The sequence below is a fragment of the Ambystoma mexicanum genome, chromosome 1q (assembly GCF_040938575.1).
Source record: "Ambystoma mexicanum isolate Mex_15411 chromosome 1q, UKY_AmexF1_1, whole genome shotgun sequence".
NCBI classification, from domain to species: domain Eukaryota; kingdom Metazoa; phylum Chordata; class Amphibia; order Caudata; family Ambystomatidae; genus Ambystoma; species Ambystoma mexicanum.
The window spans coordinates 735,681,812-735,693,834 of NC_090922.1; positions in this window are offsets into that span (position 1 = coordinate 735,681,812).

Genomic DNA, 12,023 nt, shown 5'->3' on the forward strand with positions numbered 1-12,023 from the left:
TTGTTTTTGATAAGACTTAAGTAAAGAACACACATAGTTCTCATCTATTGAGCAGCTAAAGACAGACCTGCTTTTATAATTAACTAAAAAACTATCAGACGACTGATTTGACTGATTTAAAAAAAAAAAACACTGGCAACCACTTGACAGGAAACTTTCATAGTAAGGCTTGTGTGATGAATTGCAGTGCTGTGATCCATACAATAGCCATATATAGGACTGACTGGCAGTGGTAGTGATGCTACCTGCTGGAGCAAGATGGCAGCAGCAGTGTAACATCTCACGATGAGTGATAGAACAGATGGGCCCCCCACCCCTTGGTGTGCCGATGCAGTGAGCCCGGGACGGTGGCATGCTCCACTCTGAGGCATGGACATCAATGAGAGAAGACGGCAGAGAAACACTGCAGGATCTCAGAGGAAAGGTCCTAGTCTATTCCTAAGACAGCATCAGGAACGGTCATGGATTTTTGGCACTGGAGTCTATGGGTGGAACCTTGTTCAAATCCCCATAGAGAAAACTTGAAAAATGTAAGAGGTACTTAAATTAATAAAATAAATTAATAAAATAAAAACCTGAGCCCCAAGGATCGGACAAATAATATTTAAAAGGAGCCTAGGATAAAACAATAATACAAAAAGCAATTAAAGTGAAACTAACATTGAAGTAATAGAAGCCCAACTGGCCAACAGAAAGTGAGCCTAAATACAGCAGGAGCAGAGTGAAAACACCCCACCAGCCAATACTGTAAGCAGGGCTTCCCACCAATTAGCAGCCAACAGGATGAGGAGGAGTCTTGTTCTAAAAGCAGTGTCAGCTCATTCTGAACTTGCTTCAGTCAGGGACAGGTTCCATTTAATTCTCTCCAGATGCTGCTGCATTAAGAGGAGCTGTATCCTGAAGGAGACGTTACTGCCTGGGTGAAGGAGCCTGGCCTATCCTGGAGCACTGCCTGCTGGGAGGATGCCTGAAAGAAATTGATAGACCCAAGATGAAGAAGGAGGGTACCCCTGTAGATTACCTAAGCTAAAAGGGTGGAACAGATGAACAGTCTGAGGAGCCTAAGAAGGGGCAAAGGTGACTTGCTGACCCAGGGGGAAGAGTTAGAGGACCCCTGCAGCCCACCTAAGCCAAAAGGGTGGAAATGTTGAACTGCCTGAGGAGCCAAAGAAGAGGCTAATGAAAATGATTGACCCAGGTGGAAGAAGGAGATTGCCCCTGCAGCCCACCTAAGCAAACAGGATAGAGAGCTGACCTTCTTGAGAAGAGGCTGGTAAAGGTGAAAGAGCTGACCCACCTGGGAACAGGCTATGGCAACACCTTGCCATGAACCTGCTAAAGAGAGACCAGGACAGAAGAAGTATCCCCGAGAGGAAGAGGGGCAAAAGCAAATATGCCCTGAACAGGAACTGGGAGACAATCGATGTCCACTGAAGTTGTGAGGGTCAAAGAGGAAAGATTGAAGGAAGGATATGAAGATAGACTTCTGAAGGAAATGGGAGTTAAGCTGAGAGAGAGGGACACATCATCCAAAGGACTTAGAAAGAGAACCAAAGCACAGGATCCAGCCTATCCCTCGCCTAAGAGGTCCTGCACCTAAAAGGCAACTACATGTCCCAGTTTGATTGCTTCGCGTAAGCAGCCCTATTGTTTGTCTATCTGAGAAAACCATAAGAGAAAACCTCTTTTGAATTGATGGACTTTTGTTATTTATGGAAGGACTTTAAGTTAGATATTCTACCCTCAATACCTATACATAACCTTCCTTCTGTCAAAACAATACCAGTCCTTCCTCTGTCACTATATTATACAACCTTACCTTTAACATGCTTTACTGCAGGAGACATCGCAATACTTTATTGGTGATTTTATAATTACTTCTGCTTCCACAACACATGCCATGTTCTACTACTTATACAAGTGCACAATTATCACACTTGCAATCTAACTTTCTTTTACATTCACAGAACAAGATAATCAAGCATACCTACAGAAGAAAGACAACTCTTCTATGTCTACAAAGTAAATATATTAATGTGCCATGTGTGTCACAACAATTATAATAACCTAATTATACTGTGCTAAACTATCCATTCACACTATACTCTATAGTATTCTACGCATCGTCATTCAATTCCAACAATTACACTGTTTTCCATTAAAGCACAACATTCCCCTTATTCAATAAAACCACCACTCTCAAGCCCATACAACTACAAATACTTTATCACACAATCCCCACCAACTACATACACTTCCTCCACTAAACTCTTCCCAAATGCAAAGTATAATTTACGCAACACCTCACAGGTCTGCAACCACTCATCTTAAAAACCTTTTTCCACTATACCTATCACATATACATCTCTCTACTTCATGTTAATTCCACAACAACCTTCTTCCTCATCCCAGCACCCAACATTATTCTACATCGTCATAGCTACACCACTCAATCTAATGTTCCTTCATTAACAACAATCCATTCATTGCTCTATTTGCCCTTCCTCATAAGATTACCCAAATCACATTATGTTCCATTATCTCCTAATCCCTCTTCCTCATACCACTACACAATATATCTACAACTTCTTCCTCTACAAATATGTCACTCTATACCTTCAAGTAGGTATACATTCCTCTTCCATACCCTACTGTGTAATTCTAGTCTATATTATTACTCCAACACCTCTCCTTATCCCAGAACTCAGTATTAACCTGTAACGCTTACCTGGACTCCCCAGGAGCGTAATGATTCCCAGGCCTGTTATCTGTAAAGCTTACCTGGACTCCCCAGGAGTGTAATGATTCTCAGGCCTGTTAATCTGCTAAAACTGGGGCTTTCAAAGGTGGTTCCTGTCATGAAAGAAAGATAACAAGAAGGGAGGCGCTGTAATTGATAAGAATGGAGAAAACTACTAGAAATCTATGTTTATCGTTCACACAGCAGTAACTCCCTTCTATTTCAAAGACCCAAACTCTCCTCACCTGTATTTTGTGTCTAGGGAGCTCTCAATCCTGCTATCACACAGCGGTGCATTGATGTTGAGTCTCTGAAGACTAGGATGCTGTTGAACTCTCTGCCCCAACTTTCAGTGCTATGCGGACGATACCCAGCTCATTTTCAGGCTACCCTCAGCCTCCTCCTCTCCTTCCCTCATCTCCGACTGTCTGTCTGCTATCCAGGAATGGTGTGCCGCCAATGACCTCTGCCTTAATGCCAGTAAGACTGAGATTCTACTCATCGGCACACCCACTTCCTCCTTCCCTGCAGCGCTCTGGCCAGCCTCTCTTGGGCCGCTTCCTGCTCCTACTTGCAAGGCAAAAAACCTCGGGGTCATCTTCGACTCCACACTCTCCTTCTCTCCTCATATAACTGATGTCTCAAAGAAGTCTCACTACCAGCTGCACCTCCTCAGAGGTATTCTTCCCTTCCTCTCCTTCCCCCAGAAGCTCACGGTCTCCAGAGCCCTGGTTCTCTCGAAGCTGGACTACTGTAACAGCCTCTATCTTAATCTGCCTGCCTCTACTCTCCGCCCTCTGCAACTCATCCAGAACAGGAATGCGAGACTTGTCCTTGGCCTCAAGCCCAGGGACCGTATCTCTCCAGGACTGAAATCTCTACACTGGCTCCCTGTGGCTGCGAGGATTAAATTCAAAACCCTCTGCATTGTCCACAAGGCCTTATGGGGCCTGGGGCCTAAATACCTTCAACTCTCTCTTCCTAAATATCTTCCTTCCCGAGCCCTTCGCTCATCTGTTTCCAACTCACTCAGGGTCAGCTGCTTCTCGAAGCAACGAGCTGGGGGTAGATCTCTCTCTGCGGCAGGGGCCTCCCTCTGGAACAGCCTTCCTGCCTCCCTGAAACTTGAGGAGAACCATCTTCAGTTCCGGAAGCACCTCAAAACCTTCCTCTTTGCTTCTGCTTTCTCTCTCCCTCTCCCCTGCTAATTCTTCATTGAAACTGCACTGAACCTGCACCTGGGCCACTCTCACCGACCTCGGTCCATGGCCCAGCCACTCTCCACTTGCACTGCCTCCCTGGCAGCCCCTGCACTGCGGGACTGTCTCTGCATCCCTTACAGCCCCCCCTCCCAGCACTTATCTGCACTTACCTTGCACTTGCCACCAGCTGGCCCTATTTATTATTTATTTTTATTCTACTTACCCTGTTCAGCACTTCCCCCTCTCCCCTTTCCCTTGCACTTTTTTTCCCTTCCCCCTACCCCTGCACTTGCGCGATCTGAATGACACCTGGCCTAGTAGGATCGTTGTCTGTCTTTCCCCTCTGATCCCCCCTCCCTGCCTCGTCGCGCCTTGAAACACTTGTGTATAGGCGCATTACAAATGCCATATAATATTATATCATATCATATCATAACTCAGGAAGACAATGGAGGCAAGTGTCTTTAAATGTAAATTAGTCTCTTGATAGAACCAAAGGGAAATATACTGTTTTCCTGAAGAATGAACGTTCTTTCTAAGTTGGAGAGATCTCTCTTGCTATCTAATTTATTCTTCTTTATCTTGTAGGTTCTCGGAGGATAAAGCTTTAACAGAAGAGCTTGAAGTTCTCAAGGAAAAGAATATGGAAACCTTTTCCTGTGGAAAGTTGGCACGATGACTAAAAATGAAGGACACAATGGCAGGAGTTTTGACTGAGGAAGGTTTGCACGCGTAATCAGGAAGAAGAAACGCTGCACGGCGTAAGTTTGTCTTGTCAGAAATCACTACAACCTTCTACTGTGAAGCACAGTAAACAAATGTGAGGAAAAACTCTGTTGAGCTTCAGGTATGTATGCGCGTAGGAATCTTCACTCTTATTGCTATAATGTTAATTTTATAACTATGGTACCTTTTGTTTTTGCAGGTCTTCGGATACGGAGAAAAAACCTTGGAGTATGCTACGGCTGCGACTGAAGACTGATGACTGAAGAGGAAACTGTGATGAAAGAAAATTCTTTTACTGGAAGACTGCGGCTGCGGAAACTTCGGTCAGATAATTCTTGTCTATGGTCAATAGATATTGTGTGAGCTATTCAAAGTATTAATATTACTTTCTCCTTGATTTCTCAGGTTCTGTGAGCAGAAGCGCCGGTAGTGTTGCATCACTGTCAGAGGACCAAACGCGAAGCTTGTTTTACTATGGAGGCAGGGCATAAATAGCCCTCAGTGTCAAATGTCTAGATCTCTGCTGATACGTGTCCATGACTCACTGGGTGGCCATTTTATGGGTATTGAAAAGCTATTGAATCCCTATGGAAGACTATGGTTATTTAATGCAATGAATTGTGAGAATGCCACGTGTGCCAAGACAACACACACCTTAAACCTATGGATCTATACAAAGAACCCCGCCTGGCCTGAACTCCTGAATCAAGACTATGAACCCTGGATGTGCTCATGACATAACCTATATTGCTATGTTTAAAATACTCTTCCTCATGTGGCTTAACTGACAACAATCCATTCATTCCCATATTTGCCCCCCCTACTCATACTATCACTGACATCACATTATTTACTATTATCCACACATCACTCTTCCTCATAGTACTACACCAGAGGACTGATTTACAAAAATGTTTTAAAATGAGAAAGTCCCATTGAAAACACGTTTACAAATCAGGCCTCAAATGTCTACAACCTCTTCCACTCCAATTTTTTTACTCCATGCATCCCATATCCTCTTCCACATCTTACTATTCAACTACAGGCTATATTATTACTCCAACTCCTCTTCCTCATCCCAGTACATAGCATTTACCTATATGCTTATATTTACAACAGTCTTTCTCATGCTACTTAACTCTAATGTATTCCTTGCTCCATTTCCCCCCTTCCTCATACAATTACTGAAATCAAATAATTTTGCATGATCCTCACATCCCTCTTCCTCATTGAACTACACCACACATCAACAAAGTCTTCCCCTACAAATATTTTACTCCATACCTGACATTATGTTTACATTCCTTATTCACATCCTACTATACTACTGTAATCAATGTTATAACTCCAACATCCGTCTTCCTTATCCATGTGTCCAACATTGACCTATATATAGAACAATCTCCCTCATGTAACTTAACTAACATCAATGAATGGCATCCTACATTTTTCCCTTCCTCATACCTTTACTGAAATCACATTATCTGGCATTATCCTCACATCCATCTTCCTCACACCACTACATCAGCGGTCTACAACTTTGGCAAGTATTTCACTCCATAACTCCAATATTAAATACATTCCTCTTCCACATCCTACTACACAACTTTACTCTATATTATTACTCCAACACTTCCTCATCCAAATATGTATCCACATCATTATCCATACACCACTCTTCCTCATGCCTGTACAATAACAACAACAGACCCCTTCTACAACATTAAAAAACACACTTTCTTTTTTCTAACAGAGAGAAAGAAATGCCTACTAAAACTCAGCTCTGTAGAAAACAAAGAAAAGATTCCGCATTTAAAAAGAAAAGAAAGCCATATACTCACACTCACTTAAACAATGCATAGAAAGAGTACAGACAAGAGAACAAGTGCCTGTGTTCTTGTAGAGTACAACAGTCGCACAAACAAAACAATTGCTCATGCTTCAAAAAAGAAAAGTTAGCACATATGTAGTAAATAATAACAATGCAAAATTAACCTTAAACTATATCTAGCATTGTCGCTGTAATCACAGTAAAACATAAAAAAAAATGTTACAATGTTCAGTCATCTGAAAGGCAAATACAAATTACCAGAGAACAATGACACTTGAAGCTCTGATTCTCAGTGCATTCAAATTGAAAAGAAAATTTTTTTATAATACTATTAAACAGAATAAAACCAATAACTAAATAAATTGAAAAAACTACGAAAACAACATCTAAACAAGTGCAATGTGAACATTGATAACTTGTCTAACTTCTGTCCTGGTGAATGATTTCACACTAGTATTACAGAACCATATTTCAGTGAAGAAACATACACAATCATAACAAACAAACCAAATTGCCACAGATACTAATAGTATAGGCTATAACATACTATCGGGCACCATTATCGCAAACAAACCTTCATAAAACAATCTTCACCAAAAAACATACAACCCCGTGTTCCTTATGTTCACACAAGTCATCAAGTGTACACATGGATGTGCAGTTAAATATGTGCACCGACAGTTGTTTAAATGTTTACAACAGTTTCTCAATCACTATCTTGAAATAAGAGACAAAAGTAGAATCAAAATGTTAAAAACCATGGATTCCTGTCCAATTTACATCCACACTGGACTACAAGCACATTCATTTGCATGCATTACATCATCTTAAATTGTTAGCAAAACACCATTATACAATGTAAAACATTGTGCGTAGATTGTACAATGCAAAAAGACCCACTCTAGAACTACACAATCTCAATGACTATCTCCTAAATCGAACAGCAGAAGAACTCATACAAATAGTATTCATACAAAGTAAAATATATTGGAACTCAACTAGAATGATAAAACACAGTTAACTTACACAAATAAACAACTTTCTAACACTAACCTCCTTACCAACACATACACAAAATGAATAGCAACGTTTCAAAATACATTTGCTAAGATTTCAGGCAAAGTATATTTCTATTGTTGCAGCACTTTCTATAAGAAAAGAACACACATAGTAGAAGTGTCCTACAAGATTAAAGACAACGAGGAATCACAATGATTCCAATTGGCTACATATTAAACAGCAGAACAAGAATATAACATAACTGATCCCTTAACGGTTTGCACATACTGCAATACTTAGCTTTATAACCTAAAGTCGTCACAGGCTATCAATAATAACGTTTAAATATTTAGATTTTCCAAATTCTTTCCAGAAACATCGGAGCCGATTCATGATTTTCAGTGCAAGCGTGCGAAAGCGTGAAAATCACAGTGCCAGTGCGAAGATCTCAGCGAAACCCGCGCACAGCGATTCATGGAAGTCCGTGCGCGAGGAAATTCCAGGATGTGCACCAAAATTCTGCGTGGCGCACGCTGGCACACACGTCCCCAAACAGCGTGCGCTAAGCGCACAGCGAAATCGCACATAGCGTGGCGCACACAACAAAAGTCGGAGGAGCAGGGGGCGTGACACGCGGAATGGGGAACAACTCGTGAAAATGTGGGCGTCACAGTGGAAGTACAGGAGGCAAGTGCGCGGAACGCCCACACTCTCGCCTACAACGCGTATTCATGGAATCGAATAGGGCAAACCAGCGCACGGGCAAAGACATGCACAGGCCTAAACACGTCTGCCACACAAAGGCAGGCGGTCGCATCCCTGCGCATGAAAAAAATGTGTGCTAACATAAATCACGTACATACAGCTATGATGAATGTCCCATACTGTGTCCCTCTAGGACAAATGACGTGCATAGGGGTACACGACAAACACGGACACCTGCTGTGTGAAAAATAGCATGTGCGTGTATTTCGGGGGTGCGGGGGAAGTTTCACACGCAATAGGCCTTGGGCGATTGGGGTACGTGTATAACTGGGGTTCGCGTGGAGTTTCATACGCGATTGGATCTGGGTACATGTTTGTCTGGGGTGCGTGGGAAGTTTCACACGCGAAAGGGCCTGTGCGAGTGGGGTACGTGTATTTCTGGGGTACGTGTGGAGTCTCACACGCAATTTCAGCATGGTACGTGTATTTCGGGGGTGCCGGGAGTCCTACACGTGACTCCCAGGTGTTCCCTCTACACCCTCCATGGCCCCTGCAGGCAGCCCACACCACAGGGGACTACCCTGCACCCCTGGTCATGTCCCGCAGGCAGCCCATCCACCATGGGCATGCCCCCCAGTCAAGCCACATGTCACCTTGCACTACTGATCACCAAGTATGACCCCCTGCAACCCACCCCCCAGCAGTGCAGGGCACCTGCCAGCAGGCCCCCACACTTGTCCCCCAGCACCCTCACCCCCAGCAGTCAGGGGCACCTGCCAGCAGGCCCCCACTCATGTCCCACTCATGTCCCCCTGCACCCCCAGCCCCCAGCAGTCAGGGGCACCTGCGAGCAGGCCCCCACTCATGTCCCACACATGTCCCCCTGCACCCCCACCCCCCAGCAGTGCAGGGCCCCTTCCAGCAGGCCCACACACATGTCCCCCAGCACCCCCACCCCCCAGCAGTCAGGGGCACCTGTCAGCAGGCCCCACACATGTCCCACTCATGTCCCCCTGCACCCCCACCCCCAGCAGTCAGGGGCACCTGCCAGCAGGCCCCCACACATGTCCCCCTGCACCCCCACCCCCCAGCAGTCAGGGGCACCTGCCAGCAACCCCCCACACATGTCCCCCAGCACCACCACCCCCCAAGCAGTGCAGGGCACCTGCCAGCAGGCCCCCACTCATGTCCCACTCATGTCCCCCAGCACCCCCACCCCCCAGCAGTCAGGGCCACCTGCCAGCAGGCCCCCACTCACATCCCACACATGTCCGCCTGCACACCCTCCCCCCAGCAGTGCAGGGCACCTGCCAGCAGGCCCCCACACATGTCCCCCAGCACCCCCACCCCCAGCAGTCAGGGGCACCTGCCAGCAGGCCCCCACACATGTCCCATTCATGTCCCCCTCACCCCCACCCTCCAGCAGTCAGGGGTACCTGCCAGCAGGCCCCCACACATGTCCCCCTGCACCCCCACCCCCCAGCAGTCAGGGGCACCTGCCAGCATACCCCCACACATGTCCCCCAGCACCCCCACCCCCCATCAGTGCAGGGCACCTGCGAGCAGGCCCCCACTCATGTCCCACTCATGTCCCCCTGCACCCCCACCCCCCAGCAGTGCAGGGCACCTGCCAGCAGGCCCCCACACATGTCCCCCAGCACCCCCACCCCCCAGCAGTCAGGGGCACCTGCCAGCAGGCCCCCACACATGTCCCACACATGTCCCCCTGCACCCCCATCCCCCAGCAGTCAGGGGCACCTGCCAGCAGGCCCCCACTCATGTCCCACTCATGTCCCCCAGCACCCCCACCCCCCAGCAGTCAGGGCCACCTGCCAGCAGGCCCCCACTCACATCCCACACATGTCCGCCTCCACACCCTCCCCCCAGCAGTGCAGGGCACCTGCCAGCAGGCCCCCACACATGTCCCCCAGCACCCCCACCCCCCAGCAGTCAGGGGCACCTGCCAGCAGGCCCCCACACATGTCCCATTCATGTCCCCTTCACCCCCACCCTCCAGCAGTCGGGGGCACCTGCCAGCAGACCCCCACACATGTCCCCCTGCACCCCCACCCACCAGCAGTCAGGGGCACCTGCCAGCATACCCCCACACATGTCCCCCAGCACCTCCACCCCCCATCAGTGCAGGGCACCTGCGAGCAGGCCCCCACTCATGTCCCACTCATGTCCCCCTGCACCCCCACCCCCCAGCAGTGCAGGGCACCTGCCAGCAGGCCCCACACATGTCCCCCAGCACCCCCACCCCCCAGCAGTCAGGGGCACCTGCCAGCAGGCCCCCACACATGTCCCACACATGTCCCCCTGCACCCCCACCCCCCAGCAGTCAGGGGCACCTGCCAGCAGGCCCCCACTCATGTCCCACTCATGTCCCCCCAGACCCCCACCCCCCAGCGGTCAGGGGCACCTGCCAACAGGCCCCCACTCATGTCCCACTCATGTCCCCTTGCACCCCCACCCCCCAACAGTCAGGCCCACCTGCCAGCAGGCCCCCACTCATGTCCCACACATGTCCCCTGCACCCCCACCCCCCAGCAGTGCAGGGCACCTGCCAGCAGGCCCCCACACATGTCCCACTCATGTCCCCCAGCACCCCCACCCCCCAGCAGTCAGGGGCACCTGCCAGCAGGCCCCCACACATGTCCCCCAGTACGCCCACCCCCCAGCAGTGCAGGTCACCTGCCAGCAGGCCCCCACTCATGCCCCACTTATGTCCCCCAGCACCCTCAGCCACCCCCCAAGCAGTCAGGGGCACCTGCCAGCAGGCCCCCACTCATGTCCCACACATGTCCCATGGCACCCCACACCCCAGCAGTCAGGGGCACCTGCCAGCAGGCCCCCGCACATGTCCCCCCGACAGGTCATCACCCTCCAGACCCATGCCCCTCATGGCCACCCAAATCCCACCCCAGTCCAAACACCCCACATTGAATTCCCAAAGTCATGATAGAAAATACATAACCAGCATGGCCATGAATCAATGTCCCTCAGACCCACGCAATGGTGACACATGACTGTGAAAAGATCAACATTGTGAAATGCACAAAACAAATGAGATAAGACCACATCAGTAAAGTATATAATAAATGTGTATTCAATAATTAACCAAATGAATTTAAAAAAATCACACAATAATAGAAAAAATGAAGAAAAAGTTGCATGTCCAAAATATTGAAAAAAAAAAATGTGTGAAAGCAGAATCCAAATCAATCCAAAAGCAAATGGGTCCAAAGAGTCTGTCCGTCCAACCAAATCCAAAGTGTAAAAATAAGACACATCCATTGATCCATGGTAAAAAAGAAACTTAAATGAAGTGAAATCCAGTGTAGAACTATATACAAAGTACAAATCCAGGGTCCATGAGCCCAACCATTGAAAGGAAACCTACAAGAACCCTACCTAATGAACAACTATATACAAAAAGGTAAGGCATTGTCCAAGCGCCCCAAATGAAATGAAAACCAAAAGGAAACCTAACACTAATTAACTATATACAATGGCAGCGGGCTAGTCCGACGGCTCACTTCATGATTTCCCGGGCCAGGGCATCATCGAACTCCTGCTCGATGTCCCAGAGGCGGTCCTCTTCTAAGGCCCCGAGGGTTTGCAGGGACAATGACATCCGGATCTCCAGGTCCCTGCGAATTGCCTCAAGGCACTCGGCCCGCCTCAGAGCCCTTTGCATGGAGTTCTCCGCCCTGACCATTGTGAGCCGTGCCTCTTCCGCCCGCTGCCACTCTGCATCTATAGCATGGCCTAACCACTGCCACACGGAAGACACTTCCTGTCCTGGGTCCTCCTGCTC